The sequence below is a fragment of the Triticum aestivum genome, chromosome 1B (assembly GCF_018294505.1).
Source record: "Triticum aestivum cultivar Chinese Spring chromosome 1B, IWGSC CS RefSeq v2.1, whole genome shotgun sequence".
Classification (NCBI taxonomy): domain Eukaryota; kingdom Viridiplantae; phylum Streptophyta; class Magnoliopsida; order Poales; family Poaceae; genus Triticum; species Triticum aestivum.
Window position 1 is genome coordinate 362,346,436 of NC_057795.1, and position 17,022 is coordinate 362,363,457.

The window sequence follows — 17,022 nt, forward strand, 5'->3', positions numbered from 1 at the left end:
TTCAGATCAGGTCGCCACCACCGCACTCGAAGAAGAAAGCATCAACGCCCCATTCGGAACATAGCCACCAATCCCACTACAAACCTGGAGCAAATGTCGCCGCTACAGCAGGATTGAAGCACGAAGGGCCTCCACAAAGTCGTCGTTGACATTGCGCTGACCAAGGTAGTTGACCACCAAACCTATCCAATCCACCATCGACGACAGATGGAAGCACCACGTCAGAGAAGGATCAGAAGACAATTTATTACGGCAGAAACACTAAGCAAACTAGCCTAAATTACTGCTACACACGCCACACATGGGGTCCGGCGACCCTCCTCCCGCAGACGACATGAGATCATCGGGGAGGCTTGCACATGTGATGTGTTGGAAGAAATGATGGCTAATGTGTAAAATAGGGTCTAGTTTGCATATATTATATTTATACGTGTATATGTATGTAACCTGATCATCTATATAGTGAGATGTGAGGTGGATGTATCACTCACGCAAAAACCTAAACTTACCTCTCTAACTTGGTATCGGAGCCAAGAGGTCTTGAGTTCAAGACCCGGCTGGCGCAATTAAATTGCAGTCCACTTTCGGTCCACGTTTAGGCCTGAGGGAACCACGCGTGGGAGAGAGTGTTGACGTATAATGTGTTGCTTAGTCTCTTCCATCAGATCGGTCTTTTGGTTGCATTGGCTAGAACATGCACTTCTACGCGAACTCATCCGACACCGCCAAAGAGAAGACTCGAAGCCGCCTTCCTGCATCTGCCTAACATTTGTTGAATCGGCTGTCTTTCAGATCAGGTCGCCGCCACCGCACTCGAAGAAGAAAGCATCAGCGCCCCATTCGAAACATAACCACCAATCCCACTACAAACCTGGAGCAAATGTCGCCGCTACGGCAGGATTGAAGCACGAAGGGTCTCCACAAAGTCGTCGTTGACATTGCGCTGACCAAGGTTGTTGACCACCAAACTTATCCAATCCACCATCGACGACAGATGGAAGCACCGCGTCAGAGAAGGATCAGAAGACAATTTATTCCGGCAGAAACACTAAGCAAACTAGCCTAAATTACTGCTACACATGCCACACACGGGGTCCGGCGACCCTCCTTCCGCAGACGACGGGAGATCATCGGGGAGGCTTGCACATGTGATGTGTTGGAAGAAATGACGGCTAATGTGTAAAATAGGGTCTAGTTTGCATATATTATATTTATACGTGTATATGTATGTAACCTGATCATCTATATAGTGAGATTTGAGGTGGATGTATCACTCACGCAAAAACCTAAACTTACCTCTCTAACTTGGTATCGGAGCCAAGAGGTCTTGAGTTCAAGACCCGGCTGACGCAATTAAATTGTAGCCCAATTTCGGTCCACGTTTAGGCCTGAGGGAGCCACACGTGGGAGAGAGTATTGACGTATAATGTGCTGCTTAGTCTCTTCCATCAGATCGGTCTTTTGGTTGCATTGGCTAGAGCATGCACGCCTCTCACGCCACAGTGGTGCATTGCTAAGTACTGGTGACTCTTTCAGGTATCGTAGTGTGGTTGGAGCACTCCAGTATTTGACACTCACCCGTCCAGATATCTTCTTTGCTGTGAACAAAGTGTGTCAGTTTCTGTCCCAACCTACGGAGATCCATTGGGAAGTAGTTAAGCGTATCCTGAGATATGTCAGAGGTACGCTAGACACAGGACTACGCATTCATAAGTCTCGTTTTACTGGAGTCAGCATATTCTCCGATGCAGACTAGACAGGTTGTGTTGATGACAGGCGTTTCACAGGTGGATTTGCTGTGTTTGTTGGACCCAATCTTATATCTTGGAGTTCAAAGAAGCAGCCTACAGTCTCGAGATCTAGCACCAAGGCAGAATACAATGCATTGGCAAATGGCGCGACTGAAACTATTTGGTTAGACTCATTTCTCACAGAACTTGGAGTTACACAGCAACGCACACCTATATTGTGGTGTGACAATTTAGGGGCAACTTACCTGACGGTAAACCCAGTGTTTCATGCTCGAACCAAACACATTGAGATCGACTTTCACTTTGTGAGGAAACGAGTAGCAGCAGGTGCATTGGAGGTCAGGTTTATCTCAACAGATGATCAGCTAGCGGATGTATTTACTAAACCCGCTACCCGTCAGATGCTAGACCGCTTCAGGACCAATGTGAATCTTGTATGTAGTTCAGATTGGAGGGGCATGTAAAATAGGATCTAGTTTGCATATATTGCATTTATACGTGTATACATATGTAATCTGATCATCTATATATAGTGAGACGTGAGGTGGATGTATCACCCACGCAAAACCCTGAACTTACCTCTGGTCTCGTAACCTTCACTCTTCACTCCGTTTCATCGTGAGGACGCTCTTCCTGTAAAAAAAAACGGATCCCGAATCATCGTGAGGACGCCCGCCCAGACTGAGAATGAGGCCGGTGGCCGGAGATGATCCCGGATCAGCGGGGACGCTGACTCCGGCATCTTCGGTCGGGAAGGCATCCAGTGGAAGGTGGACTTGCTCCAGAGGAAGATTGCTGGCAGCGGAGAACACTGGTCCGGCGCAGTCAGTCGAAGATTCTCGAGGCGGTCGGCAGAGGGAGGAGGGTTTCAGTGTAAGGAAGAAGCGGGCAGTGAAAGGGTGCTGTCCGCGGAGGAAGTCGCCTTAGCCGCCCGGCCGCTCCCTCCCCTGGAGCCTCCCTTCCCCAAATCTGGCCAACATGATGACGTGGTGGCTTGGAGTGAAGACCTGATGAAGCTCCGAGATGAAGGTGACCTCCATTAACATTCTCTTACTTGTTGTTCGCAGCAACTAAGCACAATACTTTTAATTTGCACCTTGTTGCTAAAGCCATCCTGCTAACTACTGTTAACTTCCTATTTTTCATTCTTAAGATAAGTAGCCTTCTGACCCTTAGAGCGGTCAGGGGCACTAAGGAGCTGTTCGGCAGTCCTCCAGCTCCCTGAAATCTGAGAATTTGTGGAGCTGCCTTTTCCCCACTCCACCATTTTTAGCTACAGCTCCACCAACTCCTGGAGCGGACTTTGGGAGCGGGAGAGTCTTCGAACAGGCCCTAAATCCGCAAAATCTGCGATGAGCTTGGATGATAGAGACATGATCCTGGATGTGGCCTGCTCTGTTGTGAATGTATCAGCCACGGAACCCGGTAAATTTGAGAAAACTGATAGTGTGATTCTTCCGACTAATTCTTCCTAGCCGCTGAAAATGCGCATCTCCTTGTTTGCAGATGGAAATGTGGTTGTATACTGCACCGGCATCATCACCGAGTATGATGAAGTCGGTAAGTGCGCAAAAATCTTGTCTTCTTCCAGCATCATGTGTAGCGAGGAGGGCAAGCTGCGTGACCCAAATCAGAAGGTAACAAATTGCACCTCTTGTTTCATTCATTTAATTGTTTTTCTCCTTCCCATGTCCTGTTGTAAACTAAATCATTCAGTTCTACCCAACAGATCAGAGGAGCTCACTTTTTAGTTTCTTAGTGTGGTAACCATGTGCTGCTAGTACATAGCAATAGTGGAATATGTAAACATATATATTGATCTAAAGGTAGTTCCGTTTCTCGAACATGAGCATCAAAGGTATTTCTGTTTCTTGAACATGAGCATCAAGCATGGCTTTTGTCCGCCTCATGGTAACTACCGGTGTCTTGCTCTCACTTCTTCTCTACAACCGCATCTTCTTCTATGTCACCTCTATGCCGCCGCATAGCTCCTCTCTAAGTCGCTTCTAATTGCATGTTGTCATCTTCTCCAAACTCAGTGAATCACATGCGTTGTTGCTGACTCATTACTGTTCGCACACGAACACGTCACCGTGCACCTCCAACACCGAGGGTGATGCATCGCAGCTCACGTCGAAGGAGACCCGTCCGGAAGCGCGGTACGCAAGCAATCCGGCGGGCACTTTTGAGCACCCGAAACCCCACGCGCCCGGGAGGGACCCCGTCTGGACGCGCGGCGGCTATGGGCTGCCCTAGGTCGGTTCGCCCGCCCCTAGAGCCTCGAGGATCGCTGCCCTTCAACGAAGAACGAACGAAGAACGACAGAGAAAGAACAAGGGAGAGATGTAAAACTAGGGTAAAATGTAGATTGATTGTTCGATTGTGTGTTGTTGTTCAATCGGCCGTCACCCCTTAGGTATATAAGAGGCGGCTGGACTTCCCGTGCAAGGAAAAGGCTTGAATTCACGTCCAAAACCCTAGTCAAATTCGGATTGGTCTTGTCCGAACTTTTCAAAACTGTTCGGTTTAAACTGGCTGCACCTTGCGGGTCTTTTTTGTGGTGGTAAACAATCTCGGATGAAAACGAGTCCAAAAGCAATCTTGACCGTTTCGACGATACGAACAACTTTCATGTTGAACGTTTTTTGATCAGAGGTCATCTTGAGGGTCAAATAGCTCGCGCAAAAGATCTCTTTACTCGCGCTACCAATCAGACATGGCGTCTGGTGGGGCGCGCCATATTCCGCCTCGTGACAGGGCTGCACTCCGATTGCTCTAACTTTTGCATACGAACTCGGATTTGGACGATTTTTATATCAAAATCGATCGTTTCGACGAGACAAAGACAATTCGTGTAGATCATTTTTCCATTTGAGGTCGTCTTGGGGGCTTAATCGGCCAACTGTACTCTGAATATAAGTTCTTAGTACTTTGAGCATAGTTTCGGCCTTCGAGATGAAATCGGACGGCGATGACCCAAACTTCAAAGATGTTCATATCAACAATACGGAACTCTTTCATGAAGATCACTTCTCCATTTGAGGCCATCTTAAATAAGTTATTGACCGTGCCAAAATCTGGTATCAACACATGCCCCCCTGTTTTTCGGCAAAACTTGCGTGCCGAAAAATAATTTGCAATGTATTTGTTCTAAGGACGATGTCAACACTCCATCGGCCATTTATTTTTCTCAGGACGATAATTATGTATCGGCCATGTTTATGCTAAGGGCGATAGTTATATATCGGCCGTTGATTTTAACTTCTTGTTCACATCATACCTTGTAACCGATTACCACCAATCGGCTTTAAAGAGATGGGAATGAACCCGTTCCTTGTAGCACTAAGGAAATCAAACTCCGAGAGGTCACGCCCTGTTAAGCAAGTTACATCGGGATGATTCCAATCCACCGATGCATCGGCCAAAGCAACACAAGCCGAATTATCCGCGTGAATGATTTCTACCTCATCATCGATCCATTGTATTAAAAATTGATGCATGGTAGACGGCACACATTGGTTAGCATGAACCCAATCGCGACCTAATATAACATTATAGTTACCTTGCACCTCGGCGATGAAGAATGTGGTGGCCAAAGTTTTGCTTCCCACGGTGAGTTCCATGCACATCACACCTTTGGCCTCTGTCTTTTCTTTACCCTCGAATCCATTAAGTACCATATTGGTCTTCATCAATGCATCATCATCTAACCCCAACTTTTTGAAGACCGAGTAGGGCATAAGATTTACCACAGCACCACCATCAACGAGCATCCTAGCAACCGGCAATCCGTTAATATGACCTTTGAGGTACAATGGCTTCAAGTGTTTCACCGGTTCTCTTGGCTTCTCGAAAATAGCATTCTTAGGACCAAAATTCAGCTGGGCTACCTCCCCTTCTTCACCTATAGCACGAAACTCGGCAGGTAAGTAATATACCATATTAATATCCATACCTTCCCGAACCGGCGTAGATTCATAATCCACCATCTCATCTTCATCTCCTAATGTGTATATTGGGCTTAAAGATTCCTCAATTGAAGGGGATGTTTCAGGTAGTGTAGACGATGTAATAGGGGTCGCATCATCCTCTTTTGGTGGTGAAGGTGTTGCTGCAACTAATGTAGAAGCATCTGTGTTTTGTTTTTGTTTAGGCCTCCACACTTGTTTTGTGAGTGCTATGGGCCGAATTTCACTAAATAATTCGTCCCTTTGGCTCTCCTCTTTGTGTTCTACCTTCTCGTGGTTCCTCATGCATTGTAACCTCCTTTTCATGGTCTTAGTTAAACCAGGAGGACACCACTTGGGTTGAGTATATTTGGGATCCCTTGGTTTGGCCTTGCTTGTGCTCGCCTCATGATCATCAACCATGGAACCCTGCTGAACAATAACAATATCACCATTAGAAGTAACCAGATTACCAACAACCGGCTTTTTGATCTCCTTTTGCTTGTCGCATTCTGAAATTTCCGCACTAGGTGATTTAACACGCCACATTTTTTTATTGGCCTTACTTGGATAATTTTTTATTGGCCGATTAGCACCATAACTCAAACGGCCTTGGGTGGGATAATAAAGCCTCTCGCGAGCAGGCCTTCTAGGTGTTGTCCACCCCATATGGAAAGCATAAGGAACCATTGGGGGCTGCCCCCATCCTCCATTGAAGTCTCTCATGTAATATGGTGCATAGGAGGGTTGTGACATCCATGGTGTCGGTGCCCATGACCCATATGGCCTTGCATAGCGTCGAAACTCTTGCTCCAGAAGCGATCTTGAACGCTTCGAATGTGATGGCCGATTAGAGCTAGAACCGGCCGCTTGACTTGCATATTTGGATAGCAGCATATCGAAAGTTGGCTTGATTCGCTTGCGCTTAGCTTCACTCTTTCCCCACTTGCCAACTTCTGAATTCTTGGGCTTGATAAATTTAACATGAGTATCTTCTTGTACTTGTGGTTGCCCCCCGAGTACGGGATTTTTTATGGTGATCTTCAATACTTCCTTGCCATCGGGTTGCTTATCAAGCACAACCTCTCTTCCCAAGACTTTGTCGCCCTCCTTGCCTTTCCTGGGTTCACCAATAACAACATTATCTTTATTAGCAGATTCGGCTATGCTAGGCCGAATTAACATTTTCTTTCCCTCCAAGTCCATGGTGTTCATCGGAAAGGGCTGTTTATCAACTTGCATCTCAGCAAAATTCAATCGTCCATCATTAATGGCCGATTGTATCTGTCGTCGAAAAACATTGCAATCGTTAGTAGCATGGGAAAATGAATTATGGTATTTGCAATAAGCACGCCGTTTCAGCTCATCAAACGGCGGTATGGTGTGTGATATTCTAATCATCTTATCCTGCAAGAGAGCATCAAATATCTTATCACACTTAGATATATCAAATGTAAACCTCATCTCCTCATCACGATTCTTGCGAATCGGCTTAAGAGCATTGCATGTATAGGGCTTGGCCTTTGAGGACCAAACAAACTCAGTAGTATAAACATCAACCTCATCATCCGAATTATCATCATTGTGTTCAACCATATGCATTCTAGGACGATCGGTTGTAGACCTATGAATCTCTTTACTTCGACTCTCTTGAGCCAAAGCTTTTTGTAAGACTTGATTAATGTTCAAAAACTCATAACTTTCTAGCCTCTCTTTAATGTGAGTTTTCAAACCATTAAGAACAAGATCTGCCAAGTCTCTCTCAGTTATCACTAAGCTATAACATCGGTTTTTTATGTCTCTAAATCTCTTGACATAATCGGTGACCGATTCATCATGTTTTTGCCTAACCGATGTAAGATGTGACAACTTTAGCTCATTATCGCCGCTATAAAAGTGATCATGAAACTTTTGCTCTAATTGCGACCATAAGAGAATTGAGCCATGTGGTAAAGCAGCAAACCATGAAAATGCGGTGCCAGTTAAAGATAAGGGAAATAAACGTACTTTCAACTCTTCTATGGAACCTGCTTCACCCAACTGTGCTAGATACTGACTCACATGCTCCCAAGTTGTTTTCGTACCCTCACCACTAAATTTAACAAAATCAGGAACCTTATAACCTTGAGGGTAAGAAATTGCATCGAAGTGTTCAGGATAAGGCTTTTGATACACACGACTCTTTACTTTCGGCTCGTTTCCGAAAGTTTCTAGAAACATCTTATGCAAATCCTCCCTTAATTTAGCTAAAATTGGATCCGATGTAGATGAAGATGTTTGTGGCAATGACATAGGAGCAACCTGAGTACTAGCTATTGGTGCAACTTGTGGGATGGGCGCCGAACCATAATTCGGCGGAAGACCAAACATGCTTGCACCTATGGGTGGTGTGACAAAGTGATTCGGCGTTGACGCCGAATTGGGCACACTCATAATATGATTAGGGTATGTAGGTGTAGCCACAAGCTGGTTGGTTTGAGTAGGGTAAAAATTCAACGGCATATTATATTGTTGTTGCATAGGTGGTGCCGATGAAATAGGTAAAATTGGACTAGGGTTTTCAGATATACCAACAGTACCACTAGATGATGGAGGCATATTTTTCTGAGCATTAGCACTAGCCACAAAAGAATTGTATGCCATCACATTACCCTTACTAACAAGACTTTCAATCACAGCCACTTGCTCTGGAGAAAAAACTTTACTCACAGTGATCACATCTTGTTCGTCGATGAGGGGAGGAAAATTGACGTTTCCAGCCGGAGTGATGTTGCCTTGACGGTCCTTCTTGAAACCTGAAAGAAACGCTTCCAAATCCTCCTCCTCGCGCTTCTTCTTGAGCGCCTCAAAAGCCTCTTCACGCTGCTTCTTGCGCGCTTCGTAGGCTTGGCGATATTCATCCGATAGTTCATCAAGACCGGGCTTAATGATGTTATCGGCGTCAACTTCTGAGGGCTTGGGGAGATTAGACATGGTTGATGATGATTCTTGATCTTTCTTCCCCAGCGGAGTCGCCAAAAAGTGTGTTCGCACACGAACACGTCACCGTGTACCTCCAACGCCGAGGGTGATGCACCGCAGCTCACGTCGAAGGAGACCCGTCCGGAAGCGCGGTACGCAAGCAATCCGGCGGGCGCTTTTGAGCACCCGAAACCCCACGCGCCCGGGAGGGACCCCGTCTGGACGCGCGGCGGCTATGGGCTGCCCTAGGTCGGTTCGCCCGCCCCTAGAGCCTCGAGGATCGCTGCCCTTCAACGAAGAACGAACGAAGAACGAGAGAGAAAGAACAAGGGAGAGATGTAAAACTAGGGTAAAAAGTAGATTGATTGTTCGATTGTGTGTTGTTGTTCAATCGGCCGTCACCCCTTAGGTATATAAGAGGCGGCTGGACTTCCCGTGCAAGGAAAAGGCTTGGATTCACGTCCAAAACCCTAGTCAAATTCGGATTGGTCTTGTCCGAACTTTCCAAAATTGTTCGGTTTAAACTGGCTGCACCTTGCGGGTCTTTTTTGTGGTGGTAAACGATCTCGGATGAAAACGAGTCCAAAAGCAATCTTGACCGTTTCGACGATACGAACAACTTTCATGTTGAACGTTTTTTGATCAGAGGTCATCTTGAGGGTCAAATAGCTCGCGCAAAAGATCTCTTTACTCGCGCTACCAATCAGACATGGCGTCTGGTGGGGCGCGCCATATTCCGCCTCGTGACAGGGCTGCACTCCGATTGCTCTAACTTTTGCATACGAATTCAGATTTGGACAATTTTTATATCAAAATCGATCGTTTCGACGAGACGAAGACAATCCGTGTAGATCATTTTTCCATTTGAGGTCGTCTTGGGGGCTTAATCGGCCAAACTGTACTCTGAATATAAGTTCTTAATACTTTGAGCATAGTTTCGGCCTTCGAGATGAAATCGGACGGCGATGACCCAAACTTCAAAGATGTTCATATCAATAATACGGAACTCTTTCATGAAGATCACTTCTCCATTTGAGGCCATCTTAAATAAGTTATTGACCGTGCCAAAATCTGGTGTCAACAATTACACGCCTCACCTTCATATGCTAAATAAGAGGTAGACATTCAGCATTAATCTCCCGCAATCGACAGCAGCATCAACAGGTTTTCATGTGGTGACTTTGCTTCTGACGCCACTCCACAAGCAGCCATTGCCCATTGAGAGAGGCTTGAGCTCCAGTAGGTGTTGGCATCGCCTTATACCTTTTAAACAGGCCCCTAAACATGGAAGATGTCATAGTTCACATTGGATTAGTGACTATGGATTCTCTGATATCTTTCTGGATTTAAGCCTTATCACTGCACAAAATTATAGGGAGAAGCCTATATTTAGATTTCGAGAACTTAAACATCATAGGTTGAAATTTTTTGACATCCTGGAAATAGCAGTTTGTACCATGTTTCAGATGTATAGTTCCAGTGCTTTCTGGTCCTTCAGATCTCAGTTTTTTGCTCACCCAACTGTCTAACATAGAGAACTTGATAATTTTATTACACTGGCATCCAGATGTACTCCCTCCGTTCCTAAATATTTGTCTTTCTAGAGATTTCAACAAGTGACTACATACAGAGCAAAATGAGTGAATCTATACTCTAAAATATGTCTATATGCATCCGTATGTGGTAGTTCATTTGAAATCTCTAGAAAGAGAAATATTTAGGAACGGAGGGAGTATATGTTTAAGTTTCGAATGGAAATGACTTTTGCTATTTAGACTTTACTCACTTCTATGGAAATGTTTTTCGAATCACCTCTTGGCTATTAACTAATTTCACAAGCACGTCCTTTTTTGCACAAAAGCACCTCCTAGCAGTAGCCTAAAAGCTTCCTCGCTTTTGGATCCAACATCCTTCACAGAAATATTTTTCTGGCTGCATCATAAATAGCACAATACTTATATATTCAGAAACATCCATAGGATGAACCAACAACACCATAAGATAGGTACAATACTAATATCGGGAACATCCATAGGATGAACGAAGGACACCATGAGATTGGTGTGTGCACAAAATAAAGGTAAATGCATGACTTTTAAGCCACAATATTTACTCATGCGACAATTAGAAATAACATAATTCGCCGTGTTTTCTGATATGTGAGCTCTACTCTAGCATATGGTCAAAATATCATACAAAACTTGCAGTAAATTCTCCGAATCAACTCGCAGAGCAGGATCAGTTTCTGAAGAAAGCAAATCAGGATTTCCAAAAAAATTAAGGACACGATTCAAGACCCATGCTGCGGTTCCTAACAAACTACTTAACAAGACAATATTTTAATACAATCTCTGTCACATCAAGCATCAAACATATTAGCTCCAAGTTCCTTCCTAAGCATAGCATATATTTTCCATACACAGCTAAATAACGTGCTGCTTAGCATTTCCAAGAATACACAAGGTGATAGTTGATATACCATCACAAGAGTGCAGACAAGAATAAAAGGAAGGCATCATGTAACATCCAAGAAAAAAAAATGCCTTGTATGAAAATTCAAGGCTCCCAATACAAAGAGGTGGCTCTCAAATGATTTTTTCTTTGTTGTTTGTTAAGAAGTTTAGGTAAAGTAACAATATTACTCTGTCTTATCTAATGAGAATTTCTTCTTTTAGGTATCAGTTCACCTGTCAAATGACACTGTTGTGGAGGGACGTGTGTTGTTTTTCAATGACCACTATGGTGTTTCTTTTCTGGATATCAACACGGAGTTTCCTTTGGTGCCGGCTACTTTGGGCTCTAAACCATACTATGGACAAAATGTGTTTGTCTTAGATAGAGATGATGAGTATGCTTTGGTTGTTAGCCCTGGTTCGATTCTGTATTTGGAGAAACCTTTATTTGAAAGGAACCTGTTAGAGTACGTAATGGGCCTAATGAGCCCGTTAGTCTTAGGGTTAATTAGAGATAAGGGTCGCTTGCTTAGGGGTCAAATAAGCCTTGCTTGGGAGTCAAGTAAACCTCTCTATATAAAGAGAGGAGATGTATCAATCTAATAAAGCAAGAATTAAGAAGGAAATCCCTTCCCTCTTGCCCGGCCGTGGGCAAAAAGGCCCCCGGCCGGCCCTCTCGCGCCCTCCTTCTAGCAGCGCCATAACAATTTGGTATCAGCTAGCTTCGGTTCGATCATGTCTTCACCGCCGCCAAGCCCGTCTCTTTCGCTGCCGGTCACTTCGTCGCCTCCGGCGACCACCACGACCGTCGCCTCGCTCCTGCCCGCGCTGGGATCCTCCGTCTCGCTCGCCCCCGCCGTCCTCACCCCGGAGGAGGTGTTCGGGGTGCTGCGGGACCTAACCCAGGCGGTCCAGGAGATCCACATGTTCTTGGCCGGGTCCTACGGGCCGCCCCCGACTGCGCCGCCCATCGCCGCCCCCGCGCCGCCGTGGCTGCCGTGGCAGCCGCCGCACCAGGCGGCCTTCGCCGCGCTTGCCGGGCCGCTGCAGCTGTCATCCATCGCCACCACCGCCCAGCCCTGGCTGCAGTGGCAGCCGCCGCTCCTAGCGGCCTCCGCCGTGCCCGTGCCCGGCGCTTTGCCGCAGCAGCCGCTGCCGCTGCCCGGCGCGACACCACAGCAGCCGCTGCAGCAGCCACCACCGGTCAGCTCCGCCGCCCAGTATGGGATGCCCTACGACGGGACTGCGACGACCTTGTTTCCATCAGCGCCGCCACCATCCCAGGGCGTCCACATCCAGGAGCTCAAGTCCCTGCCGCCGCCGTCACCGCTTCCGTCTTGGATCGCTACCCGCCACGTGTCGGCGGCGGTGAGGCTGCAGGCTGCTGTGCGCGGCCTCCTAGCGCGTCGGCGTGTGCGGGAGATGCGTGGTCTGCAGCTGACGCTCCTCCAAGTTGCCCTTCGCTGACCTCGATCTCGTTCGCTGCGTTGGGGATCTTGGGCATGCGGTTTCCCCCACGGGCGGCGGACATGCTGTTTTCCCCGTGGGCAGCGACCTCAAAGTCTGTGACATCGGCGGTTGGGGGGGCGCACCCCTCCTCGACATTCTCCATCGCAAGCCCTCTACTCTTCCCTGTGCAGTGCAGACCAACAGTCATACACATGCACTTCTTTTGTCCAGGTGGTGTCCATGGGATCCAGGTGGCTGTACACGTGCACGTCCAACATAAAGCGTCCCAATCTATTTCAGGTTGAGAGTAATAACACAAGCCGAGATGTAAAAGGCTTGTTTTTAGGTGTTAGGTTTGTGTTGCGTCAAGTCATGGTTATAAGTTGGTTAGGCTGCAGCTCGAGGACAAGCTGCATGTCCAGGTGGGGTGTAGTGTTAGAGCACGTAATGGGCCTAATGAGCCCGTTAGTCTTAGGGTTAATTAGAGATAAGGGTCGCTTGCTTAGGGGTCAAGTAAGCCTTACTTGGGAGTCAAGTAAACCTCTCTATATAAAGAGAGGAGATGTATCAATCTAATAAAGCAAGAATTAAGAAGGAAATCCCTTCCCTCTTGCCCGGCCGTGGGCAAAAAGGCCCCCGGCCGGCCCTCTCGCGCCCTCCTTCTAGCAGCGCCATAACAGAACCACTACATGTTTGCCAGCTATAATAGCTCTTTGGTAAAAAAAAATGTATTCTGATGTTTCGTATGCTTGTTATATCATCATGCTGACTCATGTTTAACCTTGTTCTATTTTTTATGCAGACTTGCATATGTGGGCCGGTAATTGACAATAATGGCGAGGTTATAGGGCTGATTACCTCACATCTCCCACAATCAGCCATTTTATCTATCTCCATAGGAAAAAAGTGCATCCAGATGTGGAATAAATTTGGGTATGTTCCTATATTTTATCGTTTATAACAAAACTATATCAAGGAGACTTTTAGTTAATGACTATTCCCATCCAGAATCATTTGGCTCTAGAATATCGATTAGTCTGTGGAACTGGCTTAATAGAGGTCCAGCAAGGAATCGTCCCCTGAGTCTTGGTTGGACTTATCCCGTCTAGAATAGGGAGACTCTGAATCTGTTTGAATTATTTGGTAGTCCTAGCAACCATGAATACCATAAGCATATTTGCCCATTTGACTAGGACATTAATAGGCTAGATACCTACTACAATTTGTGCAATATTGGCCAGACATCTGTGCAAGACTGGGATCCAACTAATTCTGAGCCTATTGCCTAAGACTAGCACAAAACTATTGGTCCGACACACTTCAAAATTGAGCAAAAATTGAATGGACGAACAGTTTAGAGCCTCTGCCTGCGGTTAATTGATCAAACTGGTGGCAACGTTAAGTTTGATCATTGGAAATGTCTGGATCTACAATTATTTGCTAGATAGGAGTACTAAAGAACCTGACTTGTTGCAGCCGCATTGCTCATCCTATTCATCACCTTGAGCTAAAGACTGTGCGGATGTTGGATATGGTTTACAGAGATGAGCTTCGAGCCCGCCACAGTATCAGAGTGGATTTATTGTAGCTCAGGTATCCTCAAGCACACACATGTCTTTTCTACCAAATTTCTGTTATTTTTCAAAACCGGAACATAGTAGAGTTATAACTTTTAAATTTGCTTAGGTGTGTCATGACTCTACTGTTGAAAAGATTGGCCTCCGAAGAGGGGATGTGATTGACTTGGATCATCGTTCTACTGTAGTTGAGGTACTAACTTTCTAGCATTGTAGATAAGTTAGTTTAGTTGTACCTACTACTTAGAGCTAATATGGTCAAACTGTGTGTTATAGCTTGAAGAGTTTCTTCTTGGTCTTGGTTGGGTCTTCTTGGAGAAGAAACTTGATTCGCACTCGACCATAGATGTCAAGGTATATTAGCAAAAGAAATAAAGTGTGAATTTGTGATAAAAAATAACCAACAAGTTGTATGGCAATATTTTGTTTGTTTGCAGATACGAGTTCATGATATTCGTGCAAAAACAAGTGTTTGCACTATTTTGCCTATGGGATTGAGCGATGCTGTAGTGCGCTCATACTATTCATCAGGTAGGTGACCCAACTTGCTTACCTGGGATAGTTTAGTAATTTAGATGAGAAAGTTTCTTCCTTTTTTGAATTTGCTCTGTTTTTGTATTGCTGATGCATATGAATTTGCTCTGTTTATCCGGTTTTGCTATTGCTGATGCATATGAATTTGCTCTGTTTATGTAGTCGCTACATGCACAATGGTCAACATACACAGTTTGTTTCATTATTGTGTAAACTAGGCTTAAACAAATATTAACCATAAAATGCTTTACTTATTTGGGTTTGTGTATACTGCAGCCTCATTCCAGTCCGTGGGACCGTGACAATGTGAATTAGGGATCTCGTCATGACAAAGATTAGCTTAGGTCGGTGTATGGTTCGTGGCTCTATGCTGGTCTCACTGTAAACATCATCTCAGGATACAGCAGTAGGCAGCACCGGCGACACCTCAGTCTTTGCTAAAAATTAAGTTTTGCTCTATGCTTTTAGTTTTTTTTTTCCCTTGCGGGTGACTATGCTTTTAGGTATCACTTGCCGCTAACTTGGATGACTCATTGTGGTGAGTGCTTCAAAAAATGTCTTATATTAAGTTACGGAGGGAGTATTTATGTTGAGCCAATTGTTCAGTCTAAACTTTGGGTAGGCTTGGACACAACGCATGCTCATGGCCAGAGGTAGAGTAATAGCAGAAAAGTTATTCTAGTATTTGCCTATAAGCTTATTCAGAATAAGAGTGCTACATAGGCATATGCTAAAGGGAGAGGAATCCATTTATTATTTATTTCTTGGCCTGGGCCCAACTATGTATAAAAATCTATGTATTACTGTCGGCAGCAAAGTTACGGTGCTAAATTTGGTGCAACCAATGCAGACATTGAATTGTATATCATAAAGCTTATAAGATACAGTGTATTGTAAAGTAACTTGAACTTCTTAGGTGTGATTTACCCGACAAATTTGTAGCTGGGTGCATGATTGCAAAGCTGTCTCCTTCATGAAGAAGTTTCACCGCTACTCTGAAACATAAGAGACATGGAAAATCTAATACCCACCTAATGTTATATTAAATCAGTGACAATTAATATGGATGGGAGGAAGTAACGTCTTTTGATGTTGTGGAGCAAAAATCTAATAGGGTCGCTTGATGTTGTGAAGAAAGCTTGGCTAAAGACACTAAAAGTACTAGTGAGAAAGAAGGCGAGAGCCAGTTTGAGCAAACAAAGTTGAGTTTACTCGAAGCTTGTAGAAAGAAGAAATGAGACGAGGGCCAGTTTGAACAAACAGAGTCCGAGTTTAGTCGAAGTTTGAAGAATGGAGAAGAGGATAGGAAGTAGTCCACTGCTTTTGAACGAATAGGAGGCTGTTAAGCTAAACACAACTTTGTCAAAAGCAACGTTGGTTGTATGGTTTCATCAAAAGAACCTCAGATATGAAAACTAAAACCGAAGGGTATGTAGGCAGTTAGAGCATCTACGGCCGGATATAGCAAATCTAACCCCTAAGTCTAAGTGACCAATCAACCCTTATATGGCCACGTCCACAACAGGGTATCTCAAATTCGTCCCCTCAAAACAATGGTATCTATGCAATGTGAGAAATTATTTACCTAGATCATTATACCGTCATAGATGAACACAGTTCAAACTAAATTCCATACAGACATATAAACACAGTTCATCAAACCAAAAGATTTAGTTTATCGCCGACAACATAGATAAACACCAAATTAAATAAAAATTAAACAGAGACAGAGCGCGATGTCAGGACATCACCACTTCCGCGCCCACTATGCGGCCCACGCCTTGGATTCAGACGTCTGCGTCCACGCTGGCGTGGGCACGAGGACTCATCAGTGACTGGGGGCGCCATCCGGAGCAGGTAGAGAAGGGCTCGGGGAGGAGGAGGGAAGAGCGCCCGGAGTTGCCCGGACGTGATAGGATGGCGCCGTCGTTCGCACGGCCGGACGACGGGGGATGACACGGGGACAATGCTTCCGTTTCTGCCCTATAGCCGCAACCGGTGCAACGTGATGCGGATAGCGAGCTCCTACTCGTTGTCTGCCTCCGCCTCGCTCAACAGCGACTCCCAGTTGACTCGGTAGTCGATGTCGGACAGTGTGTTGTCGGAGCTTGACATTGGATCGGAATAGGAAGGGAGGGAAGAGGAGGAGACGAAGGGAGAGTGCGGCGAAGACAGGGAGTGTGGTTTGACTGCATTCTAGGGTTCGCCCATCTGGTAATATTTGTGGGATCCGCGTGTGCCAGGTTGGGCCGGTCCGACGTGACGGACGTGTTCGGGCCTCTTCGTACTTGTCTCTGATTTGGGCTGGGTTATAGGAGTGACGGTCTGCCCGTACGTCTGCAGGCAGTTT